The sequence below is a fragment of the Hylobates moloch genome, unplaced genomic scaffold (assembly GCF_009828535.3).
Source record: "Hylobates moloch isolate HMO894 unplaced genomic scaffold, HMol_V3 SCAFFOLD_8, whole genome shotgun sequence".
Taxonomy (NCBI): Eukaryota; Metazoa; Chordata; class Mammalia; order Primates; family Hylobatidae; genus Hylobates; species Hylobates moloch.
The window spans coordinates 113,692,868-113,716,617 of NW_026652283.1; the positions used below are offsets into that span (position 1 = coordinate 113,692,868).

General features: G+C 36.2%; 1 protein-coding gene across 1 annotated transcript in view; it reads left to right on the plus strand.

Moving 5' to 3' along the window:
• The window catches only part of MSR1 (macrophage scavenger receptor 1), a 741,681-nt gene extending 718,195 nt beyond the window's left edge, over positions 1-23,486 (plus strand). The window contains exons 15-16 of the mRNA XM_058442303.1: positions 15,316-15,371; positions 21,206-23,486. The gene's annotated coding sequence lies outside the window, so the exon portion shown is untranslated. The remainder of the gene's footprint in view (positions 1-15,315; positions 15,372-21,205) is intronic.
• Positions 23,487-23,750: the final 264 nt, after the last annotated feature.

The following is a 23,750-nucleotide window of genomic DNA, read 5'->3' on the forward strand; positions in this document are numbered from 1 at the left end:
TTTCTTTTGCTGTGCAGAAGCTCTTTAGTTTAATTAGATCCCATTTGTCAATTTGACTTTTGTTGCCATTGCTTTTGGTGTTTTAGACATGAAGTCCTTGCCCACGCCTATGTACTGAATGGTATTGCCTAGGTTTTCTTCTAGGGTTTTTATGGTTTTAGGTCTAACATGTAAGTCTTTAATCCATCTCGAATTAATTTTTGTATAAGATGTAAGGAAGGGATCCAGTTTCAGCTTTCTACATATGGCTAGCCAGTTTTCCCAGCACCATTTATTAAATAGGGAATCCTTTCCCCATTTCTTGTTTTTGTCAGGTTTGTCAAAGATCAGATAGTTGTAGCTATGCAGCATTATTTCTGAGGGCTCTGTTCTGTTCCATTGATCTATGTCTCTGTTGTGGTACCAGTACCATGCTGTTTTGGTTACTGTAGCCTTGTAGTATTGTTTGAAGTCAGGTAGCGTGATGCCTCCAGCTTTGTTCTTTTGGCTTAGGATTGACTTGGCGATGTGGGCTCTTTTTTGGTTCCATATGAACTTTAAAGTCGTTTTTTCCAATTCTGTGAAGAAAGTCATTGGTAGCTTGATGGGGATGGCATTGAATCTATAAATTACCTTGGGCAGTATGGCCATTTTCACGATATTGATTCTTCCAACCCATGAGCATGGAATGTTCTTCCTTTTGTTTGTATCCTCTTTGATTTCATTGAGCAGTGGTTTGTAGTTCTCCTTGAAGAGGTCCTTCACATCCCTTGTAAGTTGGATTCCTAGGTATTTTATTCTCTTTGAAGCAATTGTGAATGGGAGTTCACTCATGATTTGGCTCTCTGTTTGTCTGTGATTGGTGTACAAGAATGCTTGTGATTTTTGTACATTGATTATCAAGTGGGCTTCATCCCTGGGATGCAAGGCTGGTTCAACATATGCTAATCAATAAATGTAATCCAGCATATAAACAGAACCAAAGACAAAAACAACATGATTATCTCAATAGATGCAGAAAAGGCCTTTGACAAAATTCAACAACGCTTCATGCTAAAAACTCTCAATAAATTAAGTATTGATGGGACGTATCTCAAAATAATAAGAGCTATCTATGACAAACCCACAGCCAGTATCATAATGAATGGGCAAAAACTGGAAGCATTCCCTTTGAAATCTGGCACAAGACAGGGATGCCCTCTCTCACCACTCCTATTCAACATAGTGCTGGAAGTTCTGGCCAGGGCAATCAGGCAGGAGAAGGAAATAAAGGGTATTCAAATAGGAAAAGAGGAAGTCAAATTGTCCCTGTTTGCAGATGACATGATTGTATTTCTAGAAAACCCCATTGTCTCAGCCCCAAATCTCCTTAAGCTGATACGCAACTTCAGCAAAGTCAACGTGCTTCTTAAACTAAAAAAAAAAAACCTTATAATAGGTAGAAAATATATTTAATTATGATCTGCAGAAATTCATAATGAATAAAGTAACTATTAATCAAAATGTAGCCCACCACACACATAAACATTTTGATAAATCTAATTTTGATCTTTTAAAAAAATACATTCTTTGACATACACACACTCATACACAAATGGCATCACATCAGGTATTACAAAATATTTTCCCCTTTTTATGATTAAACATCATGATGTTAGATATTCTTAAGTAAATGAATGTTAATAAGCACATAGCACTCCGTTATATGTATGTTCCTTAATTTATTTTACCAGTACTCCATAATTGTTGAGCATTTAGGTTTTTTCTAAATTGTATAGCTATAAGAAATGCTATGAAAAATAACTATTTCGTAATTATAAATGTTCACATAGAAAGTTATAATGATGATGCTCTTTCACATTTAAGGAAAAAAATCAGTGCATTTGGTCTGCTATTAAAAAACAGACAATTAAAGAGCTAAGAAAAAATAAGAAAAAAAGTAAAAAAAATTTACAAATTGACATTGACTCTCTTCAATATAAACTGAGAGAATGCTTACATATTTTTCGAAAACTGTTTCTTTTTTGTAAAGCAGAGCACACCATCAGATAACATGATGAATTCACTGACAGATTTTATTTGAAGCATGGCAGCTAAACCATCACAGATATTCACTGCAAACCAGTGGCAGAGTTTCATGATAGTTGTTTTAATAAAACAGGAGATCAGATTCCTAGAAGCAATCTTTTCTGGTCTAAAAAAAAGATTCAAGGGAAAGTGATGTTTCCAAAGCTACAGTCACCAGGAAATTCTTTTTAGTAAGCATTGGAGAAATTGAGCACTGAAAGATTGAAGAATAAGCCACCCATGACCTGTGTTTCTGAATCTACACACACAAAAAAAAAAGAAAAAAAGAAAAAAAAGAAAGCCCTAAGCACCTATACAAAATCACTGAAGAACAGCTCACAAGTTACTTCAGGAAACTCCTACTACCTTTTATAGAGTCTAACACACCGAAATGTTTGTGTAGGAAAAGTTATACATATATATATATATATATATATATATATACACACACACAAACTCATTGATTTTATATATATATGTATATATATATATGACTTTATTTTACTATCATTAACAGATACAAAACTATTTCATGTGGAAAGACTTGACATAATGTAATGTGTGTGTGTGTGTGTGCACTAAAATATTTTACTTTCCTGTGTTAAAGGAAGATAATGAAGACCAATTATAAAGTTTTAAAATATTTTCTTTTCACGAGGCAGAAGATAACTTTTAAAAATAATTGTATTCTGGTTAAGTTTTGTATTTCCTTAAGGATTTCATTTGCTTTTTCTTTTCCAAAATTGAGGCTTCTGTAACATATCGGGTTTCCCTTTTTGTCATAATTTTGAGGAAGCTCAGAGACAAATTTAAAATAATACTGAATATTATCATGGTATCTGTGTCTCCCTCTTCTTTTCTTCTGACTTTCTGTGTCTACTGCATTATTACATCAGCTTGCTGGATATACTGGTAGCAGAAAGATGACAGTAACAATAGTAATACAATAGTAACCTAATTAAACCGTTTCTTATAAACCATTTAAGAAAACTTTGTAAAAAGGGTCTGGAAAAAGGAAAGATTTCATATTTAACAACACTAATGGTAGAATAGTTGTTTGTTTCTTTTGTGTCACACCTTTCTCCTGAGTAGAAAATAATGTTAAAATTAGAAAAATTTAGAAAAAAATAGAAGCAAAGTTTATATGCTTACCCTTGGCCAACTCTGAATGGTAATATAATCTAAAGAAATATTATTTCAGTTATTTGCTATGCAGTACCACTGGTTTGTCGCTAGGTTTTTATCTAAAATGGAAAGAAAATCAAATTGTACATCATTAAATATTGCTAAATTTCAAAGTTTTGATTTATTTTTGCTTTCAGTTATCTCCTCAAACTGTAAACAATACATTTTAAAGAACAAGTTTAGTAAGCTTGAATGGTACTCCTCTTAATAAATTATCTTTTTTCTCCCAATGCACTTATCTAAGGCAAAATCCATAGTTGCAAAGATATAGAAAAACAAATAGGAGAGTTGAAACTGTGATCCCAACAGTTCAATCCAAAACACTATCTGGCCCTGTTATGAGAATGCATTCTTTGACCTGATTCATTAATATAATTAATTAGTCACTTAATAATGATTATCTTCTTTCTACTGTATTCAGAGTAAATTATAATAATAGCCAATAACAAAAGCTATATGTATTGATGAATGAGAACGGAGCCATCAAGTCAAGAAATTACTATAGTTGAATGTATTTAAATAGGAAACACTTCTTAAAGTACTTCTCTATTGAGCTGTGTGTTGGAAGGAAAAGCTTCTTAAAGTACGTCTATATTGAGCTGTGTCTTGGAAAGAAGGGAAAAAATGGATTGCCTGAAAGTCTAGGAAAGGCCTTTCAGACAAGGTATGGCGGATAATGGATGCATGGTAGGACAAAGCTTAATTCTCCGTTCAACTTTGCTATCGTAGGCCTAGCCTCAATAAAGAAGTATTAAATGAATACCTCAGAGTCATTTAGCTCTTGAAAGTAAGACTAATTTATTCTCAGACACAGATTTCCAATAGTTCACCTAAAAGTAGTTTCTACTGCTTCTCATACAGACCATAACGCACTATTGATTTTTGTAGCTTTGCAATTTCTATTTTTTCTGTGTACCATCTCTTTCATGGTCTGGTTGAGAACTTATCTCACCTGCTGGGCATACTGCTGTTGGAAACATATAATCTGAACTGCAGCCATTTTTCATCTGGGACTCAAAGAAGAATAGGGTTTTTTGATCTCTGTTCATTTATTTACTGGGGAAAAAATGTTAACACATTCCAGAAAGAATGAACTGAACCCAAATTATATTGAGATAGCAAAACAGATTTTGATGTGGTACCTACCATGTTCTTGGCCTAGTACGCTTTATGGTTTGTGTGAACAAATTGGTTCCTTTGCAAATTGGCCTGCCGTACTTAAAACTGCAGGAAAGAAAATTGAGACATGCTTTTTTTGGGATCAAAGCAACATTTAATTTGAAAGGGAAACTTGCAAAACAGTCCAAGCAAATCAGAAAATGAACTTCATTATTGATCTAATCTTTGAATGTTGGACTGAAAAACAGCTCTGAAAAAAAATCCCTTAAAACTTTTGCATATAAAAGAAAACAGCATGGAAAATACTTCTGTAGACAATACAAGAGTGAATACATTTATCATATTCTAGGGAAAGGTCTCTGTAGAGAGCTGGAAACATACTATGTAACCAATATATAAAAGAAAAAAATGATCAGAAAATGGACAGAAGATGAATAGAACATAATAGTAAATATAAAGGCATATTTAAACACTTATCAGCTAAGAACAAACATTGCCAAGTGAGTTCATTTTGGTCAAATTCATTCATTCATTTTTGGGGTACTCCCTAATGTTGGCAAAGGTGCAGAGGAAAAAAAGTGTTGACACATGTCATCCCTCCTCAGGCCACTCATGCTGCGAAAATAATATAATTTGAATATGTAACCCCACCCAATGCTCATGTTGATTTGTAAACCCCAGTAGTGGAGGTGGAGGCTGGTGGGAGGTGATTTGATCATGGGGGCAGATTTCTCATTAATGGTTTAGCACCGCCTCTTGGTGCTGTCCTCGTGGTAGTAAGTGAATTCTCACAAGATCTGGTTGTTTGAAAGTGTGTAGCACCTTCATTCTCTCTCTTGCTCTGTTCTTGCCATGTGATGTGCCCACTCCTGCTTTGCCTTCTGCCACGGGTAAAAGCCCCCTGAGGCCTCTCCAGAAGCAGATGTGGCTATACTTCTTGTACAGCCTGCAGAACCCTGAGTCAATTAAACCTCTTTTCTTACTCAGTCTCAGGTATTTCTTTATAGCAATGCCAAGAAGGGACTAATTCAGGAAATAATTGAAATGAGAAAAGGTGTTACATATCCAAAGATTTCTCTTTTCCTTTTTTTTTAAGCAACAGAGTCTCGCTCCAGGCTAGAGTACAGTAGCATGGTATAGCTTACTGCAGCCTCGAACTCCTGGGCTCCAACTATCCTCCCTCATCCTTCAGAGTGGCTGGAGCCACAGGTGTGCACTACCATGCCTGGCCAATTTATTATTTTTTGTATAGAAAGGGTCTTGCTATGTTTCCCAGCCTGGTCTTGAACTCCTGGCTTCAAGCAATCCTCCTACCTTGGCCTCCCAAAGTGCTCAGATTTCAGGCATGAGCTACTGCAGCCAGCCCATTCAAAGATTTCTATAGCATTTTTAAAATAATAAAAAGCTAAAAACAACCTAAACGTAAGTAGTGATGATGGCACGTGCAAACATTGAAAAGAGCAATTGTGAATACCATATATCACAAGAAAAATGCTGCTGATAATACTAAATAAAAATCTGGATACAAAAATAAATGTGCATGATTAATGTGTGTGGAAGGAATGGGAACAAGGGTGATTTAAAAATTTTTTATTCTATTCAGTGATAGAAAAGCACGATTAAAATTTTAAACTTGAATTAAGATTAATGTCACGAGTAAAGGAATTTTCAATATAATTAATAAAAAGCATTTATCAAATAGTAAGATCAATCAATAACTTTTTCTTGAACTCATACTTTTGAAAGTTAGAAAAAGGAGCATTTTTCTTTTCTTTTCTTTTTTTTTTTTTTTTTTTGAAGATGGAGTTTCGCTTTTGTTGCCCAGGCTGGGGTTCTATGGTGCGGTCTCAGCTCATGGCAAACTCCGCCTCCTGGGTTCAAGCAACTCTCCTGCTTTAGCCTCCCGAGTAGCTGGAATTACAGGCATGTGCCACCTCGCCCGTCTAATTTTTTTGTATTTTTAGTAGAGACGGGGTTCCTCCATGTTGGTCAGGCTGGTCTTAAACACCCGACCTTAGGTTATCTGCCCGTCTCAGCCTCCGCTGGGATTGCAGGCATGAGCCGCTGCGTCCGGCCAGGAGCATTTTTGTTAATGGCATAATTGCTTTCAGTTCTCAAGGTCTTTGCAATTGGCATATCTGCAAAATTGCAAATAAACCCAGGTTCTGCTATGGGTGATGACGACAACATGAGAATATTATTTCAGTGAACTGTTAAAATTCCACATATTTCTTAATCCTGTAATCAACGTGAGAATATTATTTTAGTGAACTGTTAAAATTCCACATATTTCTTAATCCTGCAATGACCTCGATTCCTTTCTGAAAAAGGCTAGGTGGTACAGATATGGAATGCCTAAGAACATTTAACGTTGGCCTATTTATTTAAACTGGAGCCATGGGTTTCTAATTTATAAAATGGGAATCAGGCCAGGTGTGGTGGCTCACGCCTGTAATCCCAGCACTTTGAGAGGCAGAGGTGGGTGGATCACCTGAGGTCAACAGTTTGAGAATAGCCTGGACAACGTGGTGAAACCCAGTCTCTACTAAAAATACACAAATCAGCCGGGTGTGTTTGTGGGGGCCTGTGATCCCAGCTACTTAGGAGGCTAAGGCAGAAGAATCACTTGAACTTGGGAGACTGAGTGCTAAGACACTTCCTAAAACTTCAATACCTGACCCTCATGCCTCTGGATATTCCTCAATAGCCATCGCTGCAGTGTAACCAAAAACAACTATCATTCTCCCTAAATAGATCAAAAAGAGAATGACAGGAGATTGCGCCACTGCACTCCAGCCTCGGTGACAGTGCGAGATTCTGCCTCAAAAAAAAAAAAAAAAGGCTGGGGGTGGGGGGGGTTGATTATTTTAAGAATTAAATGAGGTACAACTGGCTCCATTAATATAAAGGTATTTGTTTTCCTATTTTAAGTAGTTAGGGACAAAATCAGAAAAGTATATGATAAAATTTCCTGCTCTGAGAGGCAAGCGATCTAGTTCTTATTTCATGCCTGTGAATTTTCTCAATGTGTGTCTCCTGGGTATTTATCCACTTTCATTGTCAATTGTCTAATCTACAAAATGGAGTTGATCTGGATGACTTACTGATGTCTAACTTTAATACTCCCCATGAGTCAGAATTTGTACAATCACATGCATAATTGCAAATTTTTTTCCACATTTCACCTTCATAGATCCTTTACATAAAAATTTTACTATTTACTAGACATATTTGTCTCTAATCAAGATTTTCCAGATTCTGACATTTATAACTGGAACAAAGTCTTTAACACACCAGATATCTAGTTAAAAATTGAAAAACCACCATTGCCTAGATATACTTTAGCTTTTATTTGATTATTGGACATGAGATTGCATAAACTATAAGAAGTCTCCATGGATGATGTTGAGCTTATGTGAACTCAGTGATCCATGTGAGGGATCCCTGGTCCCCACTCCCAGTCTCCCAACTCAATCAAAGTTATCTTCTGTATTTAAAACTATTAATTTACCATATGTTACAAGTAATATATTTCAAGATTTTTGCAATTACATAACATTAACCCTCTATGTGAACATGTTAGTGCCTTAGAAGTCTTAGAAATCAGGGGATTTGAAGACAGGCCATTTTATCTATTTGTAGACACAGGATTGGTTTAACTAAGAACAGAGGAGAAAACTGAAAGGAAAGCAAAACCCATTTTTGCAAGAGAGAGTCATCAAGCTGCGGTAGTAAATACCAAGCTCCATTTGAAAGTCAGGCTTTCTCTTCTTACTGGGAAAAACGACAATTTGCAGAGGGGAAGAAATGTAAAGGGAATACAGAAAGGAGATGAAGTCCGTCTAAAGAGAACGGCAGTTTATTTATAAACAAAGAGGGTGGACTCAATCAGATGCCAGCATCGCAGAAGTAAAGAAGAGCAGGGAGCACCATCGAAGCTGTGCTAGTGACATGAGTGGCTGGTAAATGCATCTTTAAGTCAGAGTTCCACAAAGAAAGTTGTGTGTGATAATTCAGGGTATAGATTAAAACCCACAGATGCTTTAAGAACACGCTCCATAGTGCGAGTGTTGGTGAGAATGTGATTATAAAACAGGACTGAAGAAAATGTGCAGACTGGAATGAAAGAAAGGAAGATTCTGTGAATTTTGTTTTAACATATCCAAGCCTGTTTGATTATCCGGATCACTGGTATCAGCAGTGTTGTAGTAGACACGTCACTGGCAAGGTCTTTCAGAGTGCACCATATTAAGCTTTTATGGTTTCCTTTTTTATAGCAGATATTACCTAATTAGGAAAATATATTTTATTGCATGTTTTATTTTACTGTAAAAGTCCAAGTTTTTTCAGGAAATGGACATAGCATCTTTCCAAGGTGCTTAGCTAAATGAGAATTTCAAAGAGTGGCAACTGACAAAATCCTCCCTTTTCCTGTGAATAATTGGAGAAAAGAAAAATAATGAAATAATCTGCTTGAAAAAAATCCTGTTTTTGTAGATTAAATCTTCCATATTCGAAGTTGTAAAACTGTTCAGCATTTTATACAAGTATCAACCTACATAGGAATGGCTTGTATATTTCAACTTGTATATTCATTTCATTTCATTATCTACTACGCACCAGCATTGTGCTGGGTATTAACGGATTCAAGGTGGCTCTACTAATACAGTACTATTCATCTCTTCATTTCAGTTTTGAACCCATTAACAAATAAGACAAACACAGAAAGGCAGGTAGAGACCAAAGTATCAGCTTAGCTGCTAATAAAGCTGGTTTTGGAGAACGTACTCTAATATTTGCAGGAAAGTGGTTTTCCTAAATACAAACCCCAGAATTAAACAGATACCCGCCCTGCTGCAGGCAATGCCAAAATGCTGTAAGCCTCCATGCCAGGGTTTTGGATAGAAACTCTGTTTTGTAGATCTGGTGTGAACAACTGAATCCCAAGGGGAAGTAAAGAAAAGAGGCTGCATAACACATGTCCTCTGTCTCTGCTTAAAACCACCCATCAGCTTCTGTCATTCTTCTGATCAAATGAAGTGATGGATAGAGTTCATAGAGGGCTTGAGGATCACACTAATGGGGCTCCTTTCTATGGAAGCAAACAGGAAAAAGCCTTCCCCATGAAATGGAGCATATTTTCTTCACCTACAGATCCTCCAGGCTCCGAAGGAAATAGACAGCTCTTCCCCTTCTTCCCCACCAATTGTTGGGGTTTGCTTTCTTCCAATTATTTTGCCTGTACAGTGGCCACCAGTCCCTAACAGACATATCCCAGGAGACTTCTTAAGGGATTTCCCTTAAGAAATCCCACCAAGGCACCCTGCTCACTTCATAGACCACCCATCCCCATAAAGGCTGTCAATGAGTAGCTCTCCTAAGACACACCAAATGTAGACCACAAGTTTTTCACAAAGATACTAATCAAGCAACATTAATAACATAGGGAGGCTGAGGAGGGAGGAGTGCTTGAGGCCAGGGGTTTGAGACCAGCCTGGGCAATATAGCAAGACCCTGCCTGAACAAAAAAAAATTTTTAATTAGCTGAGCAGGATGGCACATGTCTGTAGTCCCAGCTACTAAGGACGCTGAGGGAGGAAGATCACTGAGCCCAGAAGTTCAGGGTTGCCATGAGCTATAATTATGCCACTGCACTCCAGCCTGGGTGACAGAGCAAGACTCTGTCTCTAACAAAATAATAAAAATAAAATGAAATAAGGATTGCAGAGAGGGGGAAGGAAGAAGGATTTGGTAGGTAGAGTCTGAGGCGTCTGTCTAGCTGTGCGAAAGTTTCCTCCAGGCTGATGGGCTGTGCTGGTACACCTGCCATACTTGGTCATGTGCTGAGATCAACCCCAGGGTAGTAAGACCTTAAAACAAACATAATGTCACCTAGAGGGCAGCAGTGGGGGCTGATAATCAACTGTGACCTCTCCCCTAACCCCTGTATCGAGACACCAAGGTGTTGCATTTCTGTGGCTGTCATGATTATATAGTAATTATGAATTTTTTCCCTTCTTAAAAAGGTTCGTTCAGCATGGATTTTGTTGTTGTTGTTTTTTCACGTTGTATGTTGGTAGAAAACTAACTCAGCCTTTTTATCTACAAATATCTTTGTTTCATCTTCATGCTTTAGATACATTCACTGTGTAACAATACTGTCTTGACAGACGTTGCTTCTCAGTACTTTGAAAATTTTATTGCATGGTTATCTAGCTTTCATTTTATAGCATAAAGTCAGTTTTCAGTCTAATTCCCTGTTTTGATGTAAATTATTTTCTCATTGCTGTTAGGATTGTTGTTTTTGATGTTCTGCAATTTCACTGCAATGTGCCTAGGTATAAGTTTGATTTATTTATACTCACTGAGATTTACTGGTATTACTGAATCTGGGCATTCATTTCTCCTACCAATTTAGGATACTGTTTTGTTTTGTTTTTCTTTTGCCCACCTTTGTTAGCTCTTTCTGGAACTCACACTTCACTTATATTCAACTTTATTCCTCCAGTTGTTGGGAGGTACCCAGGGATAGTTTTTGCTCGTCCACAGGAAGAGCTGATTAAAAATTTGGTATTTCTGAATATATCCTACATTGCCTAGCGAATTATTGAAGATGTGGTTTTTCGTGACAGAAATATTTGAGAAGAGTTGGGGCATACTTGAAGATTATTTCCTTGCTAATATTCAAACATGATAAAGGTGGATTTATAAGATGATCTTTAAGCTCCTTTGGATATCAAAGTTCTGTTATTATGTTAATAAAATAATGTTCAAATAATTTTACTTCTAAAGCCTCAAGTGTTGCTAAATATAGGACTTTAACCTAAATCCCATAGCAATATGTGTAAAAAGGGCCTATCTTGCCATTATTTCAAGAATGCTAAAGTTAATTTAAAACATTCTGGACAGGTGACCTTGATGTTCGCTTAGCGTGGATTAATGTTGACAGGAATAGTACAGTTACCTGTCAAAATTATTTCAGATTGTTTCAGAGTCCTTGTGAAGCTTTAATCAATTTAGAAGACTGTGTTAAAGAAGTAAAACTTCCTTTTTTGGCCATAGATCCCATTTATTGTTCTGTAATTATTTTTTAATTCTTCCCTATAAGGACTTGTGTTGTCTTTGAAAAGAAGACACCAAAGACCAAGGGGAGAAAAGAGACAATGGAATAATTGAGAGGAATTATTTAACAGCAGTTAGGAAGAACAATGCTTCTCTTGTTTGTGCAAATGCTTGTCTTCTGAAAGTGTTTCTGTGGCCATTGCCCCATGCTTCCTGTGTTTTTTAGGTGCATAATATAATTCACATCAACCTATATTTCCCCGTACTATTAAGCTGTCTTTATTGTCACTTTCTTCTAAATCCCTTACAAAAAGTAAGCAAACAAGTATTTAAAACAATACCTGGAGCATAGTGTGTTTAATAAATATTACTCTTCTGCTTGTAATCCCAGCACTTTGGGAGGCCGAGGCGAGCAGATCCCGAGGTCAGGAGATCGAGACCACGGTGAAACCCCGTCTCTACTAAAAATACAAAAAATTAGCCGGGCGTGGTGGCGGGCACCTGTAGTCCCAGCTACTTGGAGAGGCTGAGGCAGGAGAATGGCGTGAACCCGGGAGCGGAGCTTGCAGTGAGCCGAGATCGCGCCACTGCACTCCAGCCTGGGTGACAGAGCGAGACTCCGTCTCAAAAAAAAAAAATAAAAAATAAAATAAAATAAATATTACTCTTCCACTTTAATGGAGCTGTAATACTGTCATCAGAGTCTGTGTGCATTGCACCTCCATGGTTATGTAGTCTACAGGCCATGTGGCCACACATCGTGGTCCTGCTCTTTAGTGTATCTGGCAGAAAGTTATCACATTTTCTTAACGAGATGAGAAAAATGTTCTCCTTGCATGGGTGGCAAAGAAACCCAAAAACTATTAAAACTACTCTGAACCAATTCCCAGTAACATTAATTATTTATATGCATTCATTCAAATCAGGTATGATACTTACTGATACATGTGTATGTGTGGTAATTTATACTTTTTAAAAAGTTAAAGCAATGAATCTCATGCAAATATAAAATAAACACATCAGCCATTTTATTCAACTCAGGAATTAAAGAGTGAACCAGTATAAGATTGTAAAGACTGATTCAGAACAGAATCTGAAGAACATATATACACGTAGGTATATACATACACAAATATATATGCTAAAACAAATAAATTATTAATACTAAACTGGTTTATATTTCTTAGGGCAATAAAGTGTGTTTATGATTATCTTTTATACTTGGCAGAAATTACTTGTATGTACACTGATCAAAATTTATGAACATCACTATGGACAAATATTCACATACTAATAGTTCTCTACAATTAATTTCTAACCCATAACTTATAAAATAGACTACAAATAGAAAATCAATTAAAAATGCACCCTCATATAGTGGGAGATCATTTCTGGAGGGGTTCCTAGACAACATCCATTAAAAGCTTTTGCTCATTTCCATGTATCAACTCAGAGAACTACAGCCTGTATCAGGAATATGAAAAATGTGAATATGGTTGAAGACCCATGAATTTTATTGTCCTAGAGCTGTTTTCTCTGACTTTATAAATGAATGCTGGGTCTGTTTTGTTGCTTATTTATATAATTATATTTATCTTGGTGCTAAGTATAGTATTTAGTCTTCAGAGACAATATTTTTCTTATATAGTCTTTCTAGCTTAGTAGTTCCTGAGTGTGTGTGTGTGTGTGTGTGTGTGTGTCTGTGTGAGAATATGTGTATCTTTAACATATTGCATAGAAAAAATTGAGATGTAATCTCAAAAAAATAAGTAAAAAGTCTTTGTCACCAAGCCCAATGTAACTCCAAATAAACATATTATCTGCTATTCCCATCTGCTGTGATAGTTCCTTTGATGATTTCAGTGAATATGGTCTCATAATTGAGGAATTTTTCTTTCAGGAAGCTAAGGAGTAAATACATTTGCAAAATTTCCCCATAGTTTTAAACATGATCCATGCTAGTGTATTTGCCAGTTGAGCTTGAATTTGTACTAAGCTGTCTTAAAATGCTGATTTTTTTTAAGGATGAGATATGCTCTGTGTTTTCTTCCTATCATGTTCTCCATCTTTGATCATTTTCCAAATCATTGATTGACTCGTGTATTAATAGGCAGAGAGTCACTGTAGCCTGAAATGTATGTGTTTACTTCTCTCCTACTTCCTGTTACTTGCAGGAGACATCAGCAAGCCAACTGTCTTAGTCTACTTGGGCCACTATAACAAAAGACCTTAGACTGGGTAATTTAAAAACAATAGAAATGTATTGCTCACAGTTCCGGAGGCTGGGGAAGTCCAAAATCAAGTTGCTGGCAGATTCAGTGTCTCATGAGGCCCTTCATCCTTGGAGATGGTGCCTGTGTATCCTCATGTGGTGGAGGGGAAAGAATTAATAAGTTCCCTTAAGCCCCTTCCATAAAGACACTAATCCTTCATGGCCTAATCACCTTCCAAAGGGCCCAACTTCTAACACCATCACCTTGGTGATTAAATTTCTATATATGGATTTGGAGGGGGACACACACATTCAGACCATGGCACCAACTAACTTTCCTGCGATGCACTCTCTTCCTTGTATATACACCTAAAGTACACTAGTTATCACTTTGGGTTGTGCTGCCAGATAGAAGTAAGTAAATTCACAAGACTAGGGTTTGGGCTGATGGAAAGAGTCTGTGTTAGGTTCCGTCAGCATTTTACCAGGGCTCTAATCTTGAGGAATTAGACACTGGCCTAGCTATTAATATTGTGATTGCTTTCTGTCCCATCAGTATTTTTATGCTTGTTTAGGTACTGAGTTCTTTTGGGATGTCTCTGTAGAGGAGAAATGATTGGTACCTTCATGCATACACCTAATAGTTGTCACTATTGATTCTTTCTGCACAATACATCCGTTGGCTAATATTTGCTGGAGATGGCTGGACTTTCACATCAAAGCTGTTTGTGTGACATAAAAAGAAGATGAGCTTGCTTTTAATTAAAAAGAATAAGAATGGAATAGAGGTTTTCACAGAACCTTTTTCTCAAAGATGCCAAAATACCATCAAAATGAATACTTAGAATAGAAGACAAAAGAAAAGAAAAGGAAGCAAAAGAAAAGGTTTACATTGTCCATCAGGGCCTCTGGCCCTCTGTGAGAGGCAGAATGTTGCTGCGATGCAGGTTTAGATTAAAAAATCATATTACCTGCATTATAACCTTCCAGCACTTGCTGGCTAGGCAACCTTGGACAAATTATATATAACCTCCTAAGTTTTCTCGTCTGAGAAATGGAAATAATAATGATTGCTGACAAACTAGATAATCTACTATATCTAAAATATATGTTGACATGATCTTATATTCTCATCTTTAATTTTCACAGTGATCCTATGAAAATCACTGAGCATTTCAATGACAAAAAGTGATCAATTGGAAAGATAACATCTAAATTACTAACACTTTCCTTCTGATTGTCATACAGGATGTAAATCTGTGTCTGTATTTCAGATTTATTACAAACAAAATAAAATATGTGGCCTAATTTGGAAATGATCAAGGGTTAGCAAATGTTGGTCTCTAAACATTCAATTTATTATTTTTTTCTCATCAAGATAGAGTTAACAGTATGGCAAAGAGAAGTAACATACTAAATAACGTTCTCTATGTTTAAGGAAGACAGACAAGAAGAGACATTCCATTTGGAGCAAAGTTAAATTCCATTTGTAAAGTCTTCCTTAGTAGAGTAGCTACTACTTACCTTTTCCAAATGACTGTCATTATTTTTGACATATCTCCATTTTCTTGGCAAATAGCATTATTTGCTTTTTTCCATTATTTTTTGTCTTCGTGATAGGTATTGTGATGCTGCCTCAACCCTAGCAAAATGTTTCTATTATCCTTGATTTATTATAATTATTCTTTCAGGTCGGCCAGAATGCAAACAACATTTCCAGGAATCCTTGACTGAATCTTCCAAACAGGTACAATCTCTCCCTCCTCTAAGCAGACCTCAGCCTTGATCTGCTTGCCTGTGTTGGCACTTTTCACTTTATATTTTCATGGTCAAAAGAAGAACTTGCCAGTTAGAGATTAAGCTGTGTCTGAGTACGTTATTTAGTGGATGCATCTGGGAAATTGCTGAGTCCATTAAACCCACAACTACTTAAATCTCACACCACATAGCTTCCAAGGAGATGATCTCTTCTAAAACAAAAGGATGCTGAACATGATAAAGCTGTGTCCTACAGGAGCATGGTGAATATTGCTTCATGTCTTTCATTTGAATTTGGTGTTGGATGTGTCTGTGCCTAGGATGTTGAAGACAAAATGGTGGAGGAAATGTTGTAGGTTAAAATGGGAAGATGTTTTGCTAAAACACTGTAAGAAGTTGGACTATAAACAATATGCTTTGGTATCATAATCACAGTGCATTGCACAAAGAGAAAAGTGGCATTTTCCGTCATTGCACTTCATAACTTTGATGTGTTGCAAGCTATAGTGCATCTGTGGTGGTACCTGGCAGGAATATAAGAATCAGCAGCAGTGCCCGTTTGACATTGACAGTGGTGACTGGAGAATGTGGGTATGCCTACTGGATAAAGCTGTGGAGCCCCATGACACCTTTGAGCCTAGAGAATGCATTGGAATCCAGTGAAATGGGCAGGGATCCCCCAAACCCCACATTACCTGGAGGAAGTAATAGTGACAACAAAGGGAATGGCAGAGCAGATGGCAGTGCCCAGCATCTATTGCATTTGGGAAAATTCCTGGTCAATCTTGAAAATATTTGATGGTGAATAATTCCACAGTAGGCCAAGATACTAACCTAGAAAATAAAGGTCAATGCTAGTAAAACATGGCTTATACCATGTAACATTAGTACATTCTATACAATTCCTGTCTTTGCTACTATAATGCAACTGTTAAGAAAGCTATACAGAGAATTGTTCCCCATAGTTGCTAACCTAGTATCATGTATGCAGGAAGCTAAATAAAAATTTAAGATGTGAATTAATGAAAATGGAGCAGTATGTAAGTACCAGGATTCATGATTTTTGGATCCCTACTGTATGCCTGGCAACAAAGGTGCATTGGTTATTTCTTTATTTATTGTGTACACATTACATATGGGAAACCGTCTTAGCCCTAAGAGACACTATAAATGAAGATAGTTGATGATATGGTTTGGCTGTGTCCTCACCCAAATCTCATTTTGAAATGTAGCTCCCACAATTCCCATGTGTTGTGGGAGGGGCCCGGTGGGAGGTAATTGAATCATGGGAGCGGGTCTTTCCCATGCTGTTCTTATGATAGTGAATAAGTCTCATGAGATCTGATGGTTTTATAAGAGGGAGTTTTTCTGCACAACCTCTCTCTTTGCCTGCTGCCATCCGTGTAAGACATGACTTGCTCCTCCTTGCCCTCTGCCATGATTGTGAGGCCTCGCCAGCCATGTGGAACTGTGAGTCTTTTAAACCTCTTTCCCGCATAAATTACCCAGTCTTGAGCATGTCTTTATTAGTAGCAAGAATATGGACTAATACAGTTGACCATGTGAGAACAATGCAATCTGCCTAACAAAAGGATAGGCCTAATAGGTCATCAGGAATCAGGCAAAGTCGGTATCTAACCCTGTTTTACATCAACAGCATTGTTGTTGGCCCTAAGTTTTACCCAATTTTTCAGTATATCAGAAATGTAGGGAATACTAATTCATATTTTGGCAAGAAATAAGGCACAAATAGTTTAAAAACTGGTTCACCTTTTCCTTCTTTCCTTTCTTTTTTTTTTTGTTGAAATAGAGTCTCCCTCTGTCATCCAGGCTGGTGTGCAGTGCCACAATCTCGGCTCACTGCACCCTCCACCTCACATATTCAAATGATTCTCCTGCCTCAGCCTCCCAAGTAGCTGGGATTACAGGCATGTGCCACCATGCCTGGCTAAGTTTTGTATTTTTAGTAAAGACAAGGTTTTGCCATGTTGGCTAGGCTGGTCTTGAACTCCTGGTCTCAAGTGATTCACCCACCTCGGCCTCCCAAAAGGCTGAGGTTACAGCCATGAGCCACCACACCCAGCCTGTTTTATATTATTATTAACAGTGTATGAAACATTCGTGATATATGGCTTCTTCTGAGAAACAATCCTGTAGCCAAATGCAAAATACATTGCTTTGTATTCCATTTTCTTGTAGGTTCACAAAACATAAGCATTAAAGACCCCAATATCAGTTACAGTGAATAATCCTAATGAAATTAATTAACAATGTCAAAGTTACTTGAGTAAAGACTTACTTTTTAAAAAAATAATACACTAATATTCTGCTGAAATGGATTTGGGAAATGCTGATTTAAAAATATATATTAATTTGATGAACATGAATTAAAATTAGTTATTAAAATTCAAGGATTACTTTTATTAATTTTTTCTATTTCTTATTTGGCTATTAACCAAAATTTATAACAATACCTGATAATTTTTTACTTCTTAGAAAGTTTAAGTGTGTATGGTTAATTATCCGAAGTAATAACAAACTTGGCCTTCATGACCCTGAAGAAAACTCACCTAGCATTTATACCTTGATATAGACATGTTAAGTCAAGAATAACAAATTCATGTGAACAGACTGAATTGTTCAATAAATCAATCTAAAAATCAAATAATTTGAAAAACAATGTATTCACGTTCTTACGTTAATACATAGAAAAATTTAGGATTGTGTATTTTAGTTAAAATGCCAATGTAAAATGAAGCCATCAAACTTTGAAGAAAATAGTGGAAACTGTTTAATGTATAATTATACACCATATATGAACAATGAATATACATATGTGTATGAATAAATATATGTATAAATTTTTACATATATAAAATATATGTAATATATGTATAATTTTTTTGAGACAGAGTCTCACTGTATCAGCCAGGCTAGAGAGCAGAGTGCAGTGGAGTGATCATAGCTCACTACAGCCTCAACCACCAAGGTTCAAGTGATCCTCCTGCCTCAGCTCCCCGAGAAGCTGGGACCACAGGTTCATGCCACCATGCTTGGCTAATTTTTTTTTTTTAATTTTTTTTGTAAAGATGGCGTTTGACTATGTTGCCCCCGCTGGTCTCAAACTCCTGGCCTCAAGCAATCCTCCCACCTTGGCTTCCCAAAATGCTGGGATTGCCGGTGTGAGCCACCATACCCAGCCATGAATATTATTTTTTAAAGTCAGTATATCTGGCCCTACTGGTATAAAAATATCTGTACCTTGGAACAATCATAAAAAATGATTAAAAAGCAAATAGCAAGTTGAGAAAGGTGCCACATGTGTGAAGGACTCAACCTATCGTTGCTGACTTTGAAGGTCTATGAAGGGGGCATGAGCCAAGGAATGAGGAAGGTCTCTGAAAGCTGGAAAAGAGAAGGAAAAGAGTTTTATTCTGGATCTCCCAAAAGCAATACAGCTCTTCAACACCTTTAGCCCAGTGAGATCTGCTGGGAACTTCTGTTGTATAAACTTGTAAGATAATTACCTGTGTTGCTTTTACGACTAAATTTTTGGTAGTTTATCATAGTACCAGTAAAAAAAACTGAAATATCAAGCGTAATTAAATGTATTCCAAGATTTAGATCTCATCCTAATACTTCCAAAGGTGGAAATTTATTCTAAAGAAAAAAGAGTAAAGAAAAGTAAGAGTCCTCTCATGTCTCTGATATAAAGTTTGAGGTTCTCTGAGTTCTGGATGCAGCTAGAGACCATGTCGTTCTACCTGCAGGGTGTCTCTTAATAATGATAATTTATTTCAAAAAGGGATCATTCACTGGGCAGATGACTATGAGGGCGAACTGAGAAACAGATCTACTCTCTGGACAGTCAAAATCACTGTAATTCTATTTAAATACTAAATTAAGGCATTATTTTCTCTATAGTTATCTTTTAATTGCACCTTTTGGGGTAACTCAGCAGGAGAGACATAATTATAAGGTGTAATATGAGCTGTTTTGTTTTCCTTTCTGTTTATTCACTGACTAAAAATGGTTGAAAATTGTCCCCTTCTTTTTCTGGTATAGTATTCAGATAGTCTGATTTGAATAAGGCTGCAAAAGGGTTCCTGAGCAATTGCTTTGCTCACACATTGAAACATTAAAATATTTCTTTGCTCCCACAGCCCTCATTAAAGTATAATCATCAAATTCTATTTTATACAATAATGGAAACACGATGCATTTAATGCTGTAAGAAAGAAAGAGATATTTATGGAAAAAAACCTGCATCTTTAGGAGCAAATTAAGAATTCCTTCTAAATCTAAGAATGGCAATGCTCTAAAAACTATCCAAGTCTATAAAAAGTTTAAATTGACAAGATTGAGAATAACTCATATTTAATTTCAAAGCAATATACCTATTTGCCTGCATAATATACATAGGAATATGGACTCAGGAAAAAAACATGTTTTTTGAACGTCATTGATGAAGGTAACATATAATAAATGTGACCTATTTTATTTGCTGATGTTCACTAATATAGCTCATTGCTTGCCTACTTCGCATGAAAAGCTAGATGATCTTACAGAACTTGTAGCACTATGATGAAAGATGTCAAACAGATACCTAAGCATTCCCACATTCTTCTTGTCAAAATAATAGAATCCTTCAGTTGCTTAAGACAATAGATGACTTCATAAATAGGTAACTAACTGTATTTAGTCAAATTTAACATTTTGAACTGAAGACTTCACTTGAGTAAACACCAACAAATATGCACATTTGTTTGTGTACAAATATGTGTGTGTATGTATGTATATGTATGTATAAGCAGACCACCACACCACATCACTTGCACACATCAATTCTACAATTAAGGATATTAGTAATCAGGATGTTTTTAAGCCGAAATTTATTCTAGTCATTAAAACTATATAATTGGATCACAAGATTATATAGTTAAACATCTTCATCTTATAAATCACCCAAAAATATTAAGAAACCAAACTGTAGACAAACCAGAACTAAAACTCAGGTCTCCATGGGCTTTCACCTATTTTTTTCCTTTGATTTAATATACATGAATTGTACAAGAATGCTCAACTTTCAGATTTTTTTAATATGAATAAATCTGTCTCTAAATCTTTCATTTATGAAAGGATGCCTGTATAGCTAATTATTATATATATCTTATATATCTAATGATATATACAAATATTCATCTCATATATATGATATTTACCAAATATATACCATATATATGGTGTGTATCTTAAATATATTAAGATATATACATATTTATAATATATAAATATATATAAAGATATATACATATTTTAGTTATATAAAGACTAAAGGTCTACAAATTCACGTTGAACATACCTGGCTTAGATGATCAATACATTCATTCAAATATTTCCTAGTTATATATAAGACAGTGTATTCATGTACTGAATTAGTTTGCTCTTCTGTGTTAGCTCTACTTTTTTCTCTAGCCGCATAAAATGAATGAATTTACAATGAAATAAAAGGGAGATTTTATGCAAATAATTTAGAAAACTAAATGTTTCCTACTACTTTATCTGTGTCAAGACTTGATCTGTGTCAAGAATCTCAAACTAATTTCATCTAAGGCAGATAAAAATTGAATATGTTATAGTATGCTTTAATAATATTTAACAACTTTATTAAATGTTTTTGGTTTTGTGTCCTGATCTGCTACGTGAGTGTAGGGTAAGTTAAGCACTGTGAGCAGACACAGAAACAATATGCTTTTCTTTGCCTTTCCCAAAATTTTTCTTCTGAAGTTTCTGTTCCCTTCTTTCTTTTGTTTCTATGCCTAGTCTCTTGAGGCATGTTCCTCTCCGTCAAACACCACTGTAGATGTATGTAAGTACGTATCTTGTTATCTTGTTAAATTGTTATCTTGTTAATTTGATTGTTCACTGAGGTTATCGCTGCCTACCCCAAATGGCTGCAAGTTAAAAATCAAATCTTTGATTTAATAATGTCATTGTTTAGTTTCCTCGTTAGCATTAATTGATTATACATGTACATACAATGCATTCTTTTGAATTTTACACTTTAAAAATATATACAAGTCATACAAAGACCATCTGTTCATTCATATTGTTTGCCCTATTGAAACCATGGTCCACAGAATAATATTGTAGAAAGAAAAAGACAAATGGCATCAAGAGATCTCAACATTGTTCATAGACTTTTTGGCATTTTTTCAACACAAATACTCTACAATAATATTCCTTGATCATTCTACTTCTATCCATTTCCCTCACTCTCCCACCACTGTTATTGTCTTCGCAAACTCTCCCCATTTCTTACATCATTAGACTTCTAGAAAAATTAAGAAACCTATACTATATATGTGTCAAGCACTGGAGAAAGAATTCTAAACCAGAGATGTGAACCTCATGGAGCTTTTATTCTGGTGAGTATGAGTATATACATATAAGTAAATAACTAATAAAATTGAAGGAAGATAAAGGATTAGAGAGCAACTAGTGAGTTAAGTGACTTCTGGGACCCCAAGGGATGGGGGACCAAGAAATGTCTGGCACTTTTGGAGTCCAAACAAAGAGCACTAGTGAGAAACCCTCCCTCCTTTGCAGGGAAATGACTTCCCTGGCCTTAAAAATGCCAAGAAGAAGCTGGAGAGATGAAGTGCTAATCAATTTTCCCCTAACGCTGGAAGTATAAGGAAATCCACACTGCTTGTGACTTACCATGGGGACCTTGCAGGACATGGCAAAGCATTTCTTCCTATACTATCAGTCTATGGGGTACAGACAGCCTTGACTTCTACTACTTTTGAGACTCCTCCATTCGCCCTGAACCTCAACATTCCCAGAAGGAAAATAACAACCTATTTAAAAGCTCCCTACATTCAAAGAGTGACCAGAAAAATCAGAATGCATATCCAGAGAAGTAAAGCCACTGAGGGATATAGAGAATTCAATTAAAAATAACTAACATTTTAGAGGAGAATCAAGTGTGGCACATACCCAGATAAAGAATATTTGGTGATTAACAACATGATTTCTCAACCAAACAATTCTGTAAATGATTTGAAGGAGAGGATGTTTACTACTCATGTGTGTGTCCTGGAAGATCAAGTACAAAAAAATAAAATCGCAAAGCACAGAAAAACAATTACAAAGAAATAAAAACAATGAGGGGGGGAAATGAATCTTGGAGGATATAACAGGAGATTGTAAAAGATGTACCAGTAAGAGAAAAAGACAGATGGAGGATTGCCAATAAAAATAAAATAATAGAATTTATTTTTTTCTTGTTGAAAAACCTAATATCCCAGATTAAATGGTTTCTGTGAGGTGCAGGTCAGACTGATAAGAAATAATATAGACACCTAGGACATTCTGTAAAACTCCTGAATTCTAAGGAAGGGGGAAAATATGACAAGATTCAAGGTAGAAAAAGCAAAGGAAAAAAAATCAGAATCCTCATCTGAAACAGTGGAAGCCTGAAGACAGTGAAAGAGCAGCTACCAACCACTGTGAGGAAAATGGTGCAGTTTATGAATTGTAGACCCAGCTAAGATTTTATTACATCTAAGCTTAAAGAAAAATACAAGAGAACTCCATCCAAGTATTCTCTCTAAAAGAAAAAGTAGTAAAGTGTCTTAACTAAGAAAACCAGAATAGCAACCTAAAGGTGACAGAAAAGAAAGAAAAGATCAATTGGAGATTAATTAACAAATCTTTACATGTAGATAGACATACAGATACATTGGGGAGGGTGTGTATGTGTTAGTGTCTGTGTGAATACTAAGCCAAGTGTAATAGAGTTTTTTTTTAATTCTTCTGTTTAATTTTGTCTTGACCCAGTTTTGAGACCCTGACTAGTCACTGTCAGTTTCCCTTTCTCGGGCAGCTGATTAAATCCACACTCCACCCACTCCCCTTATCCAGTTCTCACATTCTGGGCCACCAAGCACCTGCCTTAATTTCCCTGGTCCTAGTAACTAGACAAACTAGAGACAGTGCCTATGCCCTGGAGCTCAGAGCCCTGGAAATTATTCACATTAGTCAGTCCACGGAGATGCAGAGAAACCTAGGGAACCCCATCCTACCTGCCATACATCAACAGCCCCCACAGTAGCTCCAGTTTGCTGTTCCCTGTCTCCTGGTGCTGCTCCCTGTGTGGCTCTCTCATGAGGATGAAAGTAACAGAGTTGCTTTCTTCTGAGTATCACTGTGTTGTATCCACCATTAAAAGGATCCTTAAAGCTCATCAAAGTGTGAAAGTACAATATATTTCTAAGTACGAAATCATTAAAGGAAAGCAGATGCACTCTTTTTTGTTTTGTTTTGTTTTCGAGACGATGTCTCGCTCTGTCTCCCAGGCTGG